Source organism: Oncorhynchus tshawytscha, linkage group LG04, assembly GCF_018296145.1.
Source record: "Oncorhynchus tshawytscha isolate Ot180627B linkage group LG04, Otsh_v2.0, whole genome shotgun sequence".
NCBI classification, from domain to species: Eukaryota; Metazoa; Chordata; class Actinopteri; order Salmoniformes; family Salmonidae; genus Oncorhynchus; species Oncorhynchus tshawytscha.
In genome coordinates, this window is record NC_056432.1 from 44,928,653 (window position 1) to 44,948,616 (window position 19,964).

Here is a 19,964-nt window from a genome sequence, read left to right on the forward strand (position 1 = left end):
CATTTTGCAGTATGTTGTTTTTGCCGGATCTCTAAACCCCATTTTCCGTACGGTCAGTTGGCGAAGATCAGTTGAGCCCTGTTCGACCAAAGCTAATATTAGAACAGATGAACGTTATTCTTTGGTCGTTTTACGGGTTTCATAGGCTGGCAGAGCTACCAACAGACTGGCGCGTAGAATGGCGCATTACAACAATTAATTCATTTATATTCTTCTGTCACATTCATCTCTAGCAACATCAATAAATTGAACTGGTTGTTTTCATATAGAGTACTGGTTTCAAATCACTAGCTTGCCCAGCATGATGGCATGCTAAATTATGCACAGAACAGTTATGTGTGTATTGATTTTGCGCCATTATGTTGGCTGGTTTGCAGTACCCAAGTGTAGTAATGATGAATTGTCCCAGTGTCATTCTTACAAGAGACACATTTCCATTTACACAATCGTCATGATCATTTTGGCCTCTGTATGGTCCTTCCCAATAGATCACTTTTACTTCCATCTGTACTGCCGCATGGTAATGCCACACATTATTGGGCACAGACAACACCACATCCGAATCAGGGTTATTTTGAGAGCAGGGGATGAAAGAGGAGCGATTATGATAGAGGAAACCAAGTCTAGATTTAACCTTACCCTGCAGCTTTGATATGTGCTGAGAGAAGGACAGTGTACCGTCTAGCCATACTCCCAAATACTTGCATGAGGAGACGACCTCAAGCTCTAAACCCTCAGAGGTAGGAATCACATCTGTGGGGAGAGGGGCATTCTTCTTACCAAACTACATGACCTTTGTTTTGGAGGTGTTCAGAACAAGGTTAAGGGCATAGAAAGCTTGTGCATTAAGAAAGCTTTGTTTTAGAGCGTTGAAATACCAAATCCGGGGAGGGGCCAGCTTAGTATAAGACTGTATCATCTGCATATAATGGATGAGCGAGCTTCCTACTGCTTGAATTTTAGAGTAGGGTCTATCTGCAGATGGCGTTTACTACATGCCGGGGGCCTCTACACGTCATAAACGACATGCTTCACCCAATGCCACTGAGGCTGCTAGCTAGCTAGGATGCCGGCACACACTGTACAACAAAAGTTCAACATTCACCTTCTACTACCATTTCTGTCAAGCCGTCTATGCATACAATTTGATGCATATATTCGATAAATCCAACATACGCACCACACAGAACACACTGCAGCTGCCTCTGCAACGCAATGCTTCAAGGCAAACACAGCGTTTCATGGAAATGAATGTACTTATGGTGTACCAAAACGCATGCCAGTGTGACCGAGGCGTTACAGCGAGGGTGATCACTACCTGGTGGTTTGAAACTATTCTGTGAAATACGGTTTGATTAGTGGAAGGAATCAATGTGATTTGGGTTGGCTACACTAGCTAGCTACTTCCCTTGCCGCAACATTAACAGAATTGCGGAAAAGCAGTGCTTGGCAGGCGATGGCGAAAGACACTGTACCGGCGTACCCTAGCAAAGCTAGCTAGCAGCCTATTTCGGTGGGTTTTTTCGGTGGTTGGCATCCAATGTTGGTGCATTACTGCCACCTACTGTGCTGGAGTGCTGGCCAGAGACGGCACTAGCGGCCTCAATGGCAGTGGGCGCGACATGTAGTTAGTGACACATAGTGGGCACAGAATGTAGTGGGGGCGTGGCATGTATACTGAACAAAAATATAAACTCAAAATGCAACAAATTCTTTACGATTTTACTGAGTTACAGTTCATATAAGGAAATCAATCAATTTAAATAAATTAGGCCCTAATCTATGGATTTCACATGACTGGGAATACAGATATGCAGCTGGTCAGAGATACCTAAAAATAAAAATTTTAACACGTCAGTATCTGGTGTGACTACCATTTGCCTCATGCAGTGCAACACATTTAATTTGCATAGGGTTGATCTGGCTGTTGATTGTGGCCTGAGGAATGTTGTATCAATCGTCTTCAATGGTTGTGCGAAGTTGCTGGATATTGGCGGGAATTGGAACACGTTGTTGTACATGTCGATCCAGAGCATCCCAAACTGCTCAATGGGTGATGTCTGGTGAGTATGCTGAAACATGAAGTGATGGCGGTGGATGAATAGCACGACAATGGGCCTCAGGATCTCAATCACAGTATCTCTGTGCATTCAAATGGGCATTGATGAAATGCAATTCGTTGTCCGTAGCTTATGCCTGCCCATACCATAACCCCACCGCCACCATTGGGCACTGTGTTCACAACGTTGACATCAGCAAACCACTCGCCCCCAGACGACTTCATACAGTTATGACTTCTGCAGTTATGAGGCCGGTTGGACGCACTGCCAAATTCTCTAAAATGACGTTGGAGTCGGCTTATGATATAGAGATTAACATTACATTCTCTGGCAACAGCTCTGGTGGACATTCCTGCAGTCAGCATGCCAATTTCATGCTCCCTCAAAATTTGAGACATCTGTGGCATTGTGTGACAAAACTGCACCTTTTAGAGTGGCATTTTATTGTCCCAAGCACAAGGTACACATATGTAATGATAATGCTGCTTAATCAGCTTCTTGATATGCCACACCTGTCAGGTGGATAGATTATCTTGGCAGAGAAAAAATGGTCACAAACAGGTATGTAAACACATTTGTGCACAGAATGTGAGCAAAATAAGATTTTTATTTCAGCTCATGAAATATGGGACCAACACTTTACATGTTGCGTTATTTTTGTTTTGTGTAGTAACCGCAATCTGCAGATAGACATTTTTGGAATTTTAGAGAACATTTTAGAGACCTCCATCTTGGTGGTGTAGAGACATTTTTGCATTTTAAAGCCAATTTCCTGCAGCTCTACACATTTTGTTTTTTGCTCAAACATAACACCTAAACAGCTAAATTCATTGTTTTTGGAATTTTCCATTTTCCCTGACTGTCTAGCTTCTTTTTTTTTGGTGATTGTGGAGTTCTCAAAGACTATATTATAAAAAATATAGGTCCATTATCTTTTCTGCATACTTTATTTTAGTCGTTAATGTTTACAATGAAAGTGTTTTTCAATCCAAAATATTTTATATCGATTTATTTTTACTAGAGGTCGACCGATTATGATTTTTCAACACCGATACCGATTCTTGGAGGACCAAAAAAGCCGATTGCCGATTAGTCGTCCGATTTATATTAAAAAAAATGTCTTTGTAATAATAATGACAATTACAACAATACTGAATGAACACTTATTTTAACTTAATATAATACATAAATAAAAATCAATTTAGCCTCAAATAAATAATGAAACATGTTCAATTTGATTTACAGTGCCTTGCGAAAGTATTCGGCCCCCTTGAACTTTGCGACCTTTTGCCACATTTCAGGCTTCAAACATAAAGATATAAAACTGTATTTTTTTGTGAAGAATCAACAACAAGTGGGACACAATCATGAAGTGGAACGACATTTATTGGATATTTAAAACTTTTTAACAAATCAAAAACTGAAAAATTGGGCGTGCAAAATTATTCAGCCCCCTTAAGTTAATACTTTGTAGCGCCACCTTTTGCTGCGATTACAGCTGTAAGTCGCTTGGGGTATGTCTCTATCAGTTTTGCACATCGAGAGACTGACATTTTTTCCCATTCCTCCTTGCAAAACAGCTCGAGCTCAGTGAGGTTGGATGGAGAGCATTTGTGAACAGCAAATATCAATCTACACACAATACCCCATAATGACAAAGTGAAAACAGGTTTTTAGATTTTTTTGCAAATAAAAAAAATACCTTATTTACATATGTATTCAGACCCTTTGCTATGAGACTCGAAATTGAGCTCAGCTGCATCCTTTTTCCATTGATCATCCTTGAGATGTTTTTACAACTTGATTGGAGTCCACCAGTGGTAAATTCAATTGATTGGACAATGTTTGCAAAGTTACACACCTGTTTATATAAGTTCCCACAGTTGACAGCGCATGTCAGAGCAAATCCCGACGGTTGCTCTGACAGCCTTAGGTGTTCCTCTGTGGAGATGGGAGAACCTTCCAGAAGGACAACCATCTCTGCAGCACTCCACCAATCAGGGCCTTTGTGGTAGATTCGCCAGATGGAAGCCACTCTTCAGTAAAAGGCACATGACAGCCCGCTTGGAATTGACCAAAGGCACCTAAAGGACTCTCAGACCATGTGAAAGAAGATTCTCTGGTCTGATGAAACCAAGCTTGAACTATTTGGCCTGAATGCCAAGCATCACGTCTGGAAGAAACCTGCCACCATCCCTACAGTGAAGCGTGGTGGCAGCATCATGCTGTGAGGATGTTTTTCAGTGGCAGGGACTGGGAGACAAGTCAGGATCGAGGGAAGATGAACGGAGCAAAGTACAGAGAGATCTTTGATGAAAACCTGCTCCAGAGCACTCAGGACCTCAGACTGGACAACGACCCTAAGCACACAGCCTAGACAAATCAGGAGTAGCTTCGGGACAAGTCTCTGAATGTCCTTGAGTAGCCCAGCCAGAACCCGGACTTGAACCCGATCGAACATCTCTGGAGAGACCTGAAAATAGCTGTGCAGGGGACGCTCCCCATCCAACCTGACAGAGCTTGAGAGAATCTGCAGAGAAGAATGGGAGAAACTCCCCAAATACAGGCGTGTCAAGCTTGTAGCGAAGAACCCAAGAAGACTCAAGGATGTAATTGCTGCCAAAGGTGTTTCAACAAAGTACTGAGTAAATGCTTATGTAAATATGATATTTCTGTTTTTTATTTTGAATTAATTTACAAAAATATCTAAAAACCTGTTTTACTTTGTCATCATGGGGTTTTGTGTGTAGATTGATGAGGGAAATAAACAATTGAATCAATTTTAGAATACGCTGTAACTGTCAAGCCTGCTCCCGCTCTTCCCCCCCCTGGCTCTCGAGGGCGCCAGGCTCCCCAGCATTGTGCACTCCTGCTATCATCATTACACACACCTGCCTTCCCCCCGTCACACGCATTAGCGATTATTGGACTCACCTTGGCTCAGTCACCTCTGTCATTACCTTCCATATATCTGTCTGGTTCCCTGCTCTGTTCCCTGCTTTTGCATTAATGTTTGTATGTCTTTGTATACCCGTGTGCTGACGCTGTTACTGTCCTGTTACCTGTCTGTTTTGCATTAAATGTTCAAACCCGGTACCTGCTTCTCATCTCTGGTGTCGGTCCTTACAGTAACGCCACAAAATGTGGAAAAAGTCAAGGGGTCTGAATAGTTTCCAAATGCACTGTATCTGTTATTATAACAAATTATTGTTCTTACATGTTAATACATTTATTTTAGCTAAATGTGTCCGACGACCGAGGTGTTGATGTGGTTTGAGGACCCATCCAGAGTTTTGCCAGCACCAGGACCATATTCAAGTAAGACAATAATAATAGTGGATGTGAATCTTTCCTTTCAAGCACAATTCGGTACGCATCTTGATACATGGGTTCCGATACAATAAAATAACAATTATTTTAGTTTGAAATGATTCAGTGAAATAGTTTGATTAGTGGAAGGAATCAATGCGATTCGGTTCAGGATTCAAAACGATTCGATGCACTAACATTTGTTGCATGAACACATTCATTTTACAGTCTATATTAAATGCTGATGGCGCTCAGGAGCTGGGCCTTTCTAAACTGGATCTATCTGATCTGACTTCTCTGAGCTGAGTGACACTCTGTTTGTGCAAGTGAGTGCTTTACAGTCCTATGGTGTGTGTATGACCCTGAGCTGAGCATTAGGGCAGACTGAGCATCTATAACTATCAGATTAGGTGGGGACAGGCAATCTGAAATCCCCATCACCCACTGAATCACTTGCCATTTTAGCAGATACATTTTTTTTTAGCAAGTAAAATGTTAATATTTATCTTTAGAAATTAGCTTTGACTTAGCCAATTAATATAACACAGATATTTATCGGTGATGAAGTCTGATTGGCCAAGCTTCAGATCAATCACTCCCACTTGAGTCCAGTTGCAGAAGAAGGTGTGGTTTAGTTAGGTTCTTTTCATAACGTATTATGGCTATAACAGTCTGTACTTTCTTTGTGCAGTCACAAAACCTATTTCAATGTTCTTCTCATTTCCTTGTGGTTCCTTGCATACCAAAATTGACATGCTAATAACTTCAGATCTATTGAATGCTCAAAAATATCTGAAATTCATTACACAAAGTGAGAGACATAGCATAATTACACAATTATTCATTTGTTATGATGGATATCAGAAATACTCTTTGGAACTCTGTGTCCTTTGGAAAAAGTACAATATAAGGTTTTTGTCGTTTTTTTGCAGCTTTTCACTTTAGCAATCCGGTCCCTTGGTATCACCCAGGGCCTACACTCTGCAACATCTCTTTGTCGTGCTAACGTAAAGGGCCTCCCATTGATTGGGAACCATTTGGGGCAGCCTCCACCGAGGATAATTCCTTTGACATTCAAACTGTGGCCATTTGACGGCCGGGTTCTTTCTTAGCTGGGTGTCTTCCTGGATGACATGAAGCCATTGAAGAAGAATGGGGATCTTTCTCCCCCATGGAGAGTTGTCTCCTATGAATTGAGGAGTTTTATTGTCACATTCAGTGGATAGATTTAGTGAAATGTGTTGTTTTATGGGGTCAGCCATGGTAGTAGGGGGCCCCTGGAGCAAATTAGGGTTAAGTGCCTTGCTCAAGGGCACATCGACAGATTTTTCACCTTGTTGGCTCGGTTACTGGCCTAACGCTCTAACCGCTAGGTTACTTGCTGCCCTAGTAGACGCCTCAATCCTGTGTTGACTGTAGATGTTGATTGGAAGAAGGTGTCCTTCCTAGACAGACGGTGTGGACGAGGTTGTGGGGGGGTGACTCTGCTCTAAACGCCTCAATCAGATCGACAGCGTCATTGCGTTTTGGTACACCAGCTTTGGATTTCGGCCCCTTCTCAAAAGTGAAGGGTTTTGACCTTTTGAAACTTTATGGAGGAGAGCTCTTCTCCCGCTCCAACCGAGTGCAGCTTGCAAAATTATTGCTGTCCTTCTTGTTAAATTACAACTTTACCCTGTTCGTGTACAAATGACCAATGCACTGACGACTGTTTTAAAGCAAAACTACCAAAGCTATTTCTTATGGTGAACACGCCAATCGAAAAGTTAGATGTGAGTTGCGTCCACTCCGATAGCCTAGCCTACACAACTTCACTGGTAAAACACCATTTTCTACACCGCATTTGGTAACAATGACTGAGCAAATTACATTGGATGTCACCCAACTAATAAAGCCTATGATTTGACATTGCGAAAGCCATTTTACAAGCATTTGAATGCGGAAGGTGCTGCACAGATGTACAAATATTTGATCAGGGATAAGCCTACCTCTCGTTGGCACGAGCAGCTATGCTCTGTGCACACAGCTGTTAACTGACTTCGAGATCAGTGACTGTCATGCACATTTACATGCTTAATTACATTTTGGCTAATGGGTGAGATGATGCATAAATTCAGTCACAAAAGATTAGAAGTATTTTCAGGGGGGGTACAATTAAATGAGTAAAACATTTTAGTGAACTGGCGGTTCATAATGTTTGAATTAATTTTCTGATGACGCATGCAACTTTTGGATCGATTTGGGCTCCCGTGGACCCGACACACACTCCTATCTTAAACGATCCATATCGGTAAATCGTTACAATCCCTAACAATAATCCTTTTAGAGAAGTAGGTCATTTAGCTACCATATCGCAATCAGTTTCCCAGTCTTTTCAGCAAGGACAAGGGAATGTATGTTTCATGATTAGCGACTCATGGTGTAATTGTAACAGCATACAAGAACTCAAGTCCTTTTGTTCACCTGACCTAGAATTCCTCACAATCAAATGCCGACCGTATTATCTCCCAAGAGAATTCTCCTCTGTTAATGTCACAGCTGTGTATATCCCCCCTCAAGCCATTACCATGGCCCTCGATGAACTTCCCTGGACTTTATGCAAACTGGATACCATATATCCTATGGCTGCATTTATTGTAGCGGCGGACTTTAACAAAGCAAATTTGAGAACAAGGCTACCTACATTCTAGCAGCAAACTCTGAATCACTGCTACTCTTTCTTCCGCGATGCATACAAGGCCCTCCCCCACCCTCCTTTCGGCAAATCTGACCATGACTCCAATTTGTTCCTTCCTTAGGCATAAAATCAAACAGGATGTACCCGTGTTAAGTAATATTCAATGCTGGTCTGACCAATCGGAATCAATAAGACATTTAAACATGTTAACCCTCGCAAGGCTGCCAGCCCAGAAAGCATCCCTAGTCGCGTCCTCCGATCATGCTCAGACCAGCTGGCTGGTATGTTTACGTAAATATTCCATCTCTCCCTGTCCCAGTCTGCTGTCTCCACATGCTTAAAGATGGCCACAATTGTTCCTGTACCCAAGAAGGCAAAGGTAACTGCACTAAATTACTATCGCCCCGTAGCACTCACATCTGTCATCATGAAGTGCTTAGACCCACTTCAATTTGCTTACCTCCCCAATAGGTCCACAGACGATGCAATTGCCATAACACTGCCCAATCCCATCTGGACAAGAGGAATACCTATGTAAGAATGCTGTTCATTGACTATAGCTCAGCATTCAACACCATAGTACCCTCAAAGCTCATCATTAAGCTAGAGGCCCTGGGTCTCAATCCCGCCCTGTGCAATTTGGTCCTGTACTTCCTGTACTTCACCCCCAGGTGGTGAAGGTAGGGAACAACACCTCCTCTTTGCTGATCCTCAACACTGGGGCCCCACAAGGGTGCGTGCTCAGCCCCCTCCTGTACTCCCTGTTCACCCATGACTGTGTGACCATGCCCTCATCCAACTCAATCATCAAGTTTGCAGACGACACAACAGTAGTAGGCTTGATTACCAATAACGACGAGAAAGCCTACAGGGAGGTGGTAAGGGCACTCGGAGTGTGGTGTCAGCAAAACAACCTCTCACTCAACGTCAACAAAACAAAAGAGATGATCGTGGACTTCAGGAAACCGCAGAGGGAGCACTCTGAGTACACGTCACGGACAAACTGAAGTGTTCCATCCACACAGACAGTGTGGTGAAGAAGGCGCAACACCGTCTCTTCAACTTCATGAGGCTGAAGAAATTTGGCTTGTCATCTAAAACCCTCACAAACTTTTACAGATGCACAATGAGAGCATCCTGTCGGGCTCCATCACGGCCTGGTATGGCAACTGCACAGCCCACAACCGCAAGGCTCTCCAGAGGGTGGTGCGGTTTGCACATCGATTCACCGGGGGCAAACTACCGGCCCTCCAGGACACCTACAACACCCCATGTCACAGGAAGGCCAAAAAGATAATCAAGGACAACAACCACCCGAGCCACTGCCTGTTCACCCCGCTACCATCCAGATGGCGAGGTCAGCACAGGTGCATCAAAGCTGGGGCAGAGAGAATGAAAAACAGCTTCTATCTCAAGGCCATCAGACTGTTGAACAGCCATCCCTAACACAGTGAGGCTGCAGCCTACATACAGACGTTAAATCATTGGCCACTTTAATAATTGGTTCACTAGTCACTTTAATAATGCCACTTTAATATTGTTTACATATCTTGCATTACTCATCTCATATGTATATACTGTATTTTATACCATCTATTGCATCTTTCCTATGTCACTCTGTCATTGCTCATCCATATATTTATATATATATGTTCTTATTCCATTCCTTTACTTAGAGTTGTGTTTATTAGGTAGTTGTTGTGGAATTGTTAGATTACATGTTAGATATTGCTGCACTGTCGGTACTAAAAGCACAAGCATTTCGCTACACTCGGAAGAACATCTGCTAACCATGTGTATGCTACCAATTAAATTTGATTTGAACACATGATTATTTAAAGTCCCCGTATCCTACACAGGCAGCCCTTACTTCAATTCACAAAATGTGTGTTTAATTTTTTGTCTTTGTCTTCTAGGAAGGGTTTCAAGTTGGTGATACTGGACGAGGCCGATGCTATGACCCGGGATGCACAGAATGCATTGCGGCGAGGTAACCATCTGCTGTGCACCAACTGGCCAAAGGAGCTGCCTGCCAGCTATCCAGTCATTCTCACTGATTAAAAGATGTGCTTACTGTAACATGAGATAAGACGACAAACATCAGACGACAAACAAAATGTTGAATGCATTTAGGAGGGGGATACTGCATATTACCCTGTTATTACTGCTAATGATTTACAATATGAATGTGCTGCAATTGCTTGTAATAGATCCCACTGATTTAACAGCGGGTTAATATTTTGTATTTTACATTTTTATGTCCGCTGATCTTCAGAACATTGACATCCATTTCTCCCTTCCTCTCTCTCCTCTTGCTCCCTCTCCATTATTGATCTCCTCCCCCTCTACCTCGCTCTTCCACTCCTACAGTCATTGAGAAGTACACAGAGAACACGCATTCTGCCTGACCTATAACTCCAGATGCACCAGGTTCCGTCCTGTCTCAGGACCAGATGATCCCCAGGCTGGAGTATGTTATCCAACAGGAGAGGTGAGGGGGTCTAGAGAGGCCCGAGGGTATCTGGAGGGGCAGGCTTTTAGTGTCCCAGAAAGACACTCTGTGCTGGGTTTTATTCTTGCCTTTTAATCAGAGGCGTGTCTGATCTTGTCCCTGCAGCATTGATTTTTATTTATTTTTTATTTCACCTTTATTTAACCAGGTAGGCTAGTTGAGAACAAGTTCTCATTTGCAACTGCGACCTGGCCAAGATAAAGCATAGCAGTGTGAGCAGACAACACAGAGTTACACATGGAGTAAACAATTAACAAGTCAATAACACAGTAGAAAACAAAGGGGGAGTCTATATACATTGTGTGCAAAAGGCAAGAGGAGGTAGGCGAATAATTACAATTTTGCAGATTAACACTGGAGTGATAAATGATCAGATGGTCATGTACAGGTACAGGTAGAGATATTGGTGTGCAAAAGAGCAGAAAAGTAAATAAATAAAAACAGTATGGGGATGAGGTAGGTGAAAATGGGTGGGCTATTTACCAATAGACTATGTACAGCTGCAGCGATCGGTTAGCTGCTCAGATAGCTGATGTTTGAAGTTGGTGAGGGAGATAAAAGTCTCCAACTTCAGCGATTTTTGCAATTCGTTCCAGTCACAGGCAGCAGAGTACTGGAACGAAAGGCGGCCAAATGAGGTGTTGGCTTTAGGGATGATCAGTGAGATACACCTGCTGGAGCGCGTGCTACGGATGGGTGTTGCCATCGTGACCAGTGAACTGATATAACTCCAGATGGAATAAAAGCTATTGTGACCCTATCATCGGGAGACATGAGAAGATCACTCAACGTACTGCAGGTACGGAAAAACCTATTACCAGTGTGTAGCTAAATGTAGTCAATTGCATCACAGTGTTCAGTTTTTATTGCTGATCAAAATGAATGTATTAACTAGTGATGGTCACCAATATGGAATATCAATATTAGTAGCATTTTTTCGATTTCATATTGATGTATCAGTTTGAAAAAATACATTGCAACTGTGTGAATGTTCACTTTTCTGTAAAGTCTAGACTTCTGCTTGTGGATTGCCCATTGGGACAGGTGTGAATGTTCTGGTAGCATAAACCTACCTAACCAGTTTGAATACAATGGGAAGCCCACAGTTGATGGTCCATCAGCAGGCAATTAAATACGCTAATTCAAGAACCTGCCTTGTGAGAAGGTCTGTGAGAGGGTTTTCTGCATACAGGAACAGTCATTTATACTTTTTTACAGAACAGTGTAGGTTAAAGCTAGAATCCTTAATTTCAAAATATCAAAGTGACTCCCCGCCTCTGTTTTGGTGAAAAGCTGAGGGATGGGCCTGGATAAATGTAACCACTGTCAAATTCATAGACCGAGCTGCCTACGGGTGCAAGGACTAACCATCCATGATATCAACATTTGAGTTTTAATCATGTTTTGAGGCTATACTGTTTTTATTTACATTGTTTACAAACATTGGAGTAAAACAAGCTGATATTTTGGTTTCTGATGGGGTATGATAGTTGAACTAAACTCATGAGGTATTTATGTTATATTCTCCAAGAATCAATGGGTATATATCATTAATGTATAAGTCCAAAAATGGATGTAGCAACTAAGGATTATAGCTTTAAAGACGTCCTCCAGAGATTTTTTTAATGTTTGTGTTGAAAAGCGATATCCTAAATAATGTACAAATTAAAGGTAAAACAATATGTTTTGAGCAGAATAGTGTTTTTTTTTTGACACAACTGCAAACTTTTAAGGAGTAAGGCATTCAAGGAGTTGGTCCGATGTGATGTCATCAGCCTCCCACTTGCTTGAGGAACAATAGAGGACAAAATAGGAAAGGCCTACCCACTGGTGATAGATCATACCTGGACCACCTATTGAGATGTACCTTTTGTTAAGTAAATTGGGTGTTTAACGAGGTCAAAAGGAGACTGGAGTAGGACCTCCTGTCAAGTTGGTTGTTGATCATTGCTAGACAGCCATTTTCAAGTCTTGCCATAGATATTCAAGCCCATTTTATGTCAAACTGTAACTAGGCCACTCAGGGACATCGTCTCGGTAAGCAACTCCAGTGTATATTTGGCCTTGTGTTTTAGGTTGTTGTCCTACTCGAAGGTCATGTATATTGTTTCCCAGTATCTGTTGGAAAGCAGACTGAACCAGGTTTTCCGTTAGGATTTTCCCTGTGCTTAGCTCTATTCTGTTTCTTTTTATCCTCAAACTCCCTAGTCCTTGACGATGACAAGCATACCCATAACATGATGCATCCCACACCGTGCTTGAAAATATGAAGAGTGGTACTCAGTGACATGTTGTGTTGGATTTGCCCCAAACATAATGCTTTGTATTCAGGACATAAAGTACATTTCTTTGCCACATTTTTTATTTTTTATTTAAGTGGCTTATTGCAAACAGCATGTTTTTGAATATATTTTTATTCTGTACAGGCTTATTTCTTTTCACTCTGTCAATTGGATTAGTATTTTGGAGTAACTACAATGTTGTTTACCCATGCTTAGTTTTCTCCTATTACTGCCATGTAATTGTTTAAAGTCACCATTGGACTAATGGTGAAGTCTCTGAGCAGTTTCCTTCCTCTCCGGCAACTGAGATAGGAAGGATTCCTGTATCTTTGTAGTGACTGGGTGTATTGATATCCAAAGTGTTATTAATAATGTCTGCTTTTTATTATTTTTTTAAATTTAGCACATCTTCCAATACTTTGCAAGGCATTGAAAAACCTCCCTGGTCTTTGTGGTTAAATCTTTGTTTGAAATTCCCTGCTCGACTAAGGGACCGTCCAGATACCTTTTTTTATGAGGTAACTGTTCAAAAAACATGTTAAACACTATTTTTGCACACAGTGAGTCCATGCAACTTATTATGACTTGTTAAGCACACTTCTACTCGTAAACATATTTAGACTTGTCATAACCAAGGGGTTGAATACTTAAGACATATCATTTTTAAAATTTTAAATTAATTAGTAAACATTTCCAAAAACATAATTACACTTTATGGGGTATTGGGGTATTGTGTAGGACAGTGACACAAAATCTCAATTTAATACATTTTTAATTCAGGCTGTAACATAACAAAATGTAGAAAATGTCCAGGGGTGTGAATACTTTCCGAAGGCAATGTATATTGTCATGTTATATTTGGTAGATCTATTCTAAACAGACACAGTATATGAGAGAAGACCTACCAGGCCAGAATTTGATACTATCTGCACTGTGACTAGATGTTTTCTTGGTCTGGTGTCCTGAGAGACCCCTCGCGGTTGCCATGACTACCGGTGTTTTCACGGTAGGAGGAATGGCTTGCCCTCGGTAGTATGGTACGCACCACTACTGCTACGATTTAGCATTGAAATGAACAATATAGCGAGATTTAGTTTTTTATGATTATGAATAATTGTCTTATTTCTGAGGTTATGTATTTCTGTTCTTACGTAACTATCTTGGCAGATTCATCAGGCCTTACCATAGAGGACTTCATAGTTATTTATAATTCTCATCAATTTTATGATACACTTCTGTAGGGTATATTAAAGAGGTGTCCCTCGATATATAAAGAGGCAATGGTGATAATGTGATAAGTGGTTTGGTTATTAGTTATGAAATATACGGGACACTGTCCATAATCTTGAGGCTATGGAAAAAATCTGGTCTTAAATGAATCTTTTATCAATTATCATCCAACTTTCTGAAGACATCGTAAATACTTTTGAACTGTTTGGTACCAGAACCACACGCTTGTAAACACACAACATCTACTAACAGATAAAACAAACAAACGATGCAAACTGTAAAATGATGCAGAATAAAAGAATGGGGTTTCCTGAGTGGAAAACAGGAATGGGAGAGCTACATGTAAGTCAGCACTAAAGCAGCACAGATGCAACACTTGGCAAAAGGTGTAGGCAGAGGCATACATTTGAAAGAAGTTGAGAGAGAATGTCTCGTCTGTGGTACATCATACATTTATTTTATTTTAACCTTTATTTTAACTAGGCAAGTCAGTTAAGAACAAATTCTTATTTACAATGACTGCCTACCCCTGACCAAACTCTAACCCGGACAACGCTGGGCCAATTGTGTGCCGCCCTATGGGACTCTAGGCTTGTGATACAGGGTCTGTAGTGACGCCTCTACCACTGAGATGCAATGCCTTAGACCGCTGCGCCACTCGGGAGCCCAGATGATGATCTAGTGATCTATTAGCATTTTCACTGTAGGAGTCCAGACCCTAAAAAGTGCAGTACATTAATCAATACACAAAATCATAAGATTAGGCCTACAGTTTTAACACCAATGCATTTGAGGAAAGTAAGGCAATCCACTTGTATACTTATTCATCTGTGTTGAAGTCTGATTGGCCAAGCTTCAGATTACTCACTCACTCACTCACTCACTTGAGTCCAGGTGTGAAAGAAGGTGTGGTTTAGTTAGGTTCTGTTCATATATATATATATATATATATATTTATTTATTTATTTATTTATTATGTCCATAACGGTCTGTACCTTCTTTGTGCAGTCACAAAATCTATTTAAATTTCATGTCATTTCCTTGTGGTTGACATGGCAATAACTTAATATTCATGATTGCTTGAAAATATCTGAAATTCATTACACAAAGTGAAAGACATACAGAATTACAGTCAGTAATTTGTTACGATGGCTATCAGAAATAATAGTTTGTCTTTTCATTGTAGTCGTCCAGTCCCTTGGTATTACCCAGGGTCTTCACTCTGCTACGTCTCTTCATTGTGCAAACGTAAAGGATCTACTATTGATTGAGAACCATTTGGGGCAGACTCCACCGAAGCTAATTCCTTTGACATTCAAACTGTGGCCATTTGACGGCCGGGTTCTTTCTTAGCTGGGTGTCTTCCTGGATGAAGTGAAGCCATTGAAGAAGAATGGGGATCTTTCTCCCCATGGAGAGGTGTCTCCTGTGACTTAAGGAGATTGGTTGATGCCTCCGCCCTGTCTTGATTGTAGATTTAACACATTTTGTTTGGAATAAGGTGTCCTTCCTGGTCAGACAAGGACGGTGTGTGGGGGGGGGTCAGACCGACAGCGCCATTGCGTTTTGGTACACCAGAAGTACATTCATCTCCAGCAGAACACTATGTTTGCCTTACAGCATTGCGTTGCAGAGGCAGTTGCAGTGCGTTCTGTGTGTGTGTGTGCCTTCGGAAAGTATTCAGACCCCTTGACTTTTCCACATTTTGTTACGTGACAGCCTTATTCAAAAAATGTTTTAACATTATTTTTTTTACATTTTCCTCATCAATCCACACACAATACCCCATAACAATAAAGCGAAAACTGTTTTTTAGAAATGTGTGCAAATATATGGGGGAAAAAACACCTTATTTACACAAGTATTCCGGCCCTTTGCTATGAGACACGAAATTTAACTCAGGTGTATCCTATTTCCAGTAATCATCCTTGAGCTGTTTCTAGAACTTGATTGGAGTCCACCTGTGGAAAATTCAATTGATTGGACATGACTTGGAAAGGCACACATCTGTCTATATAAGGTCCCTCAGTTGATGAAACCAAGATTGAACTCTTAGGCCTAAATACCAAGCATCACTTCTGGAGGAAACCTGGAACCATCCCTATGGTGAAGCATGGTGGTGGCAGCATCATGCTGTGGGGAGGTTTTTCAGCAGCAGACTGGGAGCAAAGTACAGAGCGAGAACCTGCTCCAGAGGGCTCAGGACCTCAGACTGGGGTGAAGGTTCACCTTCCAACAGGATAACGACCCTAAGCACAGGCAAAACAGCCAAGGCAAAACAGAAGTGGCTTCGGGACATGACCTTGAGTGACCCAGCCAGAGCCCGGACTTGAACCCAATCAAACGTCTCTGGAGAGACCTGAAAATAGCTGTGCATCAACGCTCCAACCTGACAGCTTGAGAGGATCTTCAGAGAAGAATGGGAGAAACTCCCCAATTAAAGGTGTGCCAAGCTTGTAGGGTCATACCCAAGAAGACTCAATGCTGTAATCGCTGCCAAAGGTGATTCAACAAAGTACTGAGTAAAGAGTTTTGAATACTTATGTAAATATAATATTTCTGTTTTTTATTTGTAATAAATTAGATACAATTTCAAAACCTGTTTTTTCTTTTGTCATTTATGGGGTATTGTGTGTAGATGAGGGGGGAAATATAATTGTATCAATTTAAAAATAAGGCTGTAACGTAACAATGTGGAAAAAGTAATGTGGTCTGAATACTTTCTGAAGGTATCCAAGGTATGCATTGAATTGTATGTGTACATTTCCCCAAAAACATGCGACTGTCTAGGGCTGTTACAATATCAGTATTGTAATATTTTTTTCATGGGACACCATGAAGCAGACCTAATTCTTTGGTACTTCAAAAACCTATGGAAAATGTTGTGTGCTATAGCTTAGAAAATAAATAAATATGACTCCAAAAAAACAGCCCAACTCTAGGGCTGTTTTCCTGAAGAAGTTAAATCCACTTTTTTTTGTTTCCTTGCCATGATACTAACGAGTTTCGAGATACTGGTGTCATCCCGGCTGAATGTTCCGCATCATCGACGCTGAGGCGTAGGATCAATGCGTGACGTTGCTACACCTGTTAATTTTAAGATGTGAGGTTGAAGTATTTGAAACACTTCTTTGGTATAAATTAACCATGTATTTTGGTTTCTTACAGTGGACTTTCCTCATGTGTTTCAGATGGGTTTGCTTATCAAGTTGGCAGATATTGAGTAAGTGCTTATGTACAGTGGGGCAAAAAAGTATGGGTACACTTAACTATGACAGACAAAATGAGAGAAAAATTCCAGAAAATCACATTGTAGGATTTCTAATGAATTTATTTGCAAATTATGGTGGAAAATAAGTATTTGGTCAATAACAAAGGTTTATCTCAATACTTTGTTATATACCCTTTGTTAGCAATGACAGAGGTCAATCGTTTTCTGTAAGTCTTCACAAGGTTTTCACATACTGTTGCTGGTATTTTGGCCCATTCCTCCATGCAGATCTCCTCTAGAGCAGTGATGTTTTTGGGCTGTTGCTGGGCAACACGGACTTTCAACTCCCTCCAAAGATTTTCTATGGGGTTGAGATCTGGAGACTGGCTAGGCCACTCCAGGACCTTGAAATGCTTCTTACGAAGCCACTCCTTCGTTGCCCGGGCGGTGTGTTTGGGATCATTGTCAGGCTGAAAGACCCAGCCACGTTTCATCTTCAATGCCCTTGCTGATGGAAGGAGGTTTTCACTCAAAATCTCACGATACATGGCCCCATTCATTCTTTCTTTTACACGGATCAGTCGCCATGGTCCCTTTGCAGAAAAACAGCCCCAAAGCATGATGTTTCCACCCCCATGCTTCACAGTAGGTATGGTGTTCTTTGGATGCAACTCAGCATTCTTTGTCCTCCAAACACGGCGAGTTGAGTTTTTACCAAAAAGTTATATTTTGGTTTCATCTGACCATATGACATTCTCCCAATCTTCTTCTGGATCATCCAAATGCTCTCTAGCAAACTTCAGACGGGCCTGGACATGTACTGGCTTAAGCAGGGGGACACGTCTGGCACTGCAGGATTTGAGTCCCTGGCGGCGTAGTGTGTTACTGATGGTAGGCTTTGTTACTTTGGTCCCAGCTCTCTGCAGGTCATTCACTAGGTCCCCCCATGTGGTTCTGGGATTTTTGCTCACCGTTCTTGTGATAATTTTGACCCCACGGCGTGAGATCTTGCGTGGAGCCCCAGATCGAGGGAGATTATCAGTGTGTCTTCCATTTCCTAATAATTGCTCCCACAGTTGATTTCTTCAACCAAGCTGCTTACCTATTGCAGATTCAGTCTTCCCAGCCTGGTGCAGGTCTACAATTTTGTTTCTGGTGGAGTTTGGAGTGTGACTGTTTGAGGTTGTGGACAGGTGTATTTTATACTGATAACAAGTTCAAACAGGTGCCATTAATACAGGTAACGAGTGGAGGACAGAGGAGCCTCTTAAAGAAGAACTTACAGGTCTGTGAGAGCCAGAAATCTTGCTTGTTTGTAGGTGACCAAATACTTATTTTCCACCATAATTTGCAAATAAATCCATTAAAAATCCTACAATGTGATTTTCTGGATTTTTTTTCCTCATTTTGTCTGTCATAGTTGAAGTGTAACTATGATGAAAATTACAGGCCTCATCTTTTTACATGGTAAAACTTGCACAATTGGTGGCTGACTAAATACTTTTTTGCCCCACTGTATCTTCAGTATTGCTGTTGCTTATATACCCAACAAATTGTAAGTCACTTTGGAAAACAGCGTCCGTTAAATGTGAATTAGGATAACTAATATATTACACTTTTTTGATAATGTGTTTTGTTCTCATAGGTACCGGCTGGCCTCGGGACTCAATGAGAAGACCCAGTTGAGCTCGATGAGAGAGAGATTTGGGTCAATGATGCCACCCAGACCAGCGGTCCCCAAACAGTCACAACCATCTAGTACAGTGCTTCCCAAACTGTGCCCCCCCAAATATATATTTTTTATTTTTTTAAGGAACTCGGTGCACCTTTCAACTTACTCTTGAAAGTTGTAATAGTAGAACGCACAAGATGTAATTTCAAAAATGGGTAGTGCATCATCAGTTTTCCTCTTGTTATTTCAGTCATTGCATACCTTAGAGCTGTTTATAACTTTTCAGAAATGTCCATGTCAGCTAATGTTTTTTTAGCCCATAGATTTTGTTGTAATGTTTGAGACTCAAATAACATAAATACACATTAGACATGGCAACATTTTATAGAATTCCAAGAAAATGATTGAAAACGGCAACATTTTCTCTGCACCCCTTCACAAAATGTTTGAATTGCAGGAAAAAATCTTTAAACTTGCCACATTTTCTCTCCAACAAGAGGGGTGTGAACAGTTTGTGTCATGAACAGTGCTTGTGCCCAAAGAACTAGTCGTGGCGCAAACGCGGGAGGGGGCGAATGCTCCCCATTGCTGGAAGGGGGGCCTGAGTGAAAAAGTTTAGAAACCCCTGATCTAATACACATTGGTCGCCTACCAAGTTCTTGGAGAGCTACGGGGTGTGCATGATTTTGTTCCAGCCCATCTTTAACACACCTGATGCAATTAATACATTGCTGGTCGAGACCATGGTTACTGGTTACCATGGTTATGAGTCAGGTGTGCTAGTGTTGGGCTGGGACAAAAGGCCTGCGTACCCTGTTCACTTAAATATAACATTTATCAATGAAAGCGACAGGGGAGAGAACTCTTGAGACTAACATCATAAAGACACACTTGTGTTGTCTCCGTTTGCTCAATATTCCTTTATGTCCATTAAGTTGAATTTGTTTAATAAAATTATAATTTGTGTATTTTTTTAGACTGTCATGGAATTATGATTTAATAGACCAATTT

General features: G+C 41.3%; 1 long non-coding RNA gene across 1 annotated transcript; it reads left to right on the plus strand.

Moving 5' to 3' along the window:
• Positions 1–7,854: 7,854 nt before the first annotated feature.
• LOC112248864 lies at positions 7,855–19,921 on the plus strand. The gene is made up of 6 exons (XR_006083240.1): positions 7,855–8,425; positions 9,963–10,036; positions 10,417–10,537; positions 11,155–11,357; positions 17,262–17,293; positions 18,927–19,921. It is a non-coding gene; the product is annotated as an uncharacterized LOC112248864 (long non-coding RNA).
• Positions 19,922–19,964: the final 43 nt, after the last annotated feature.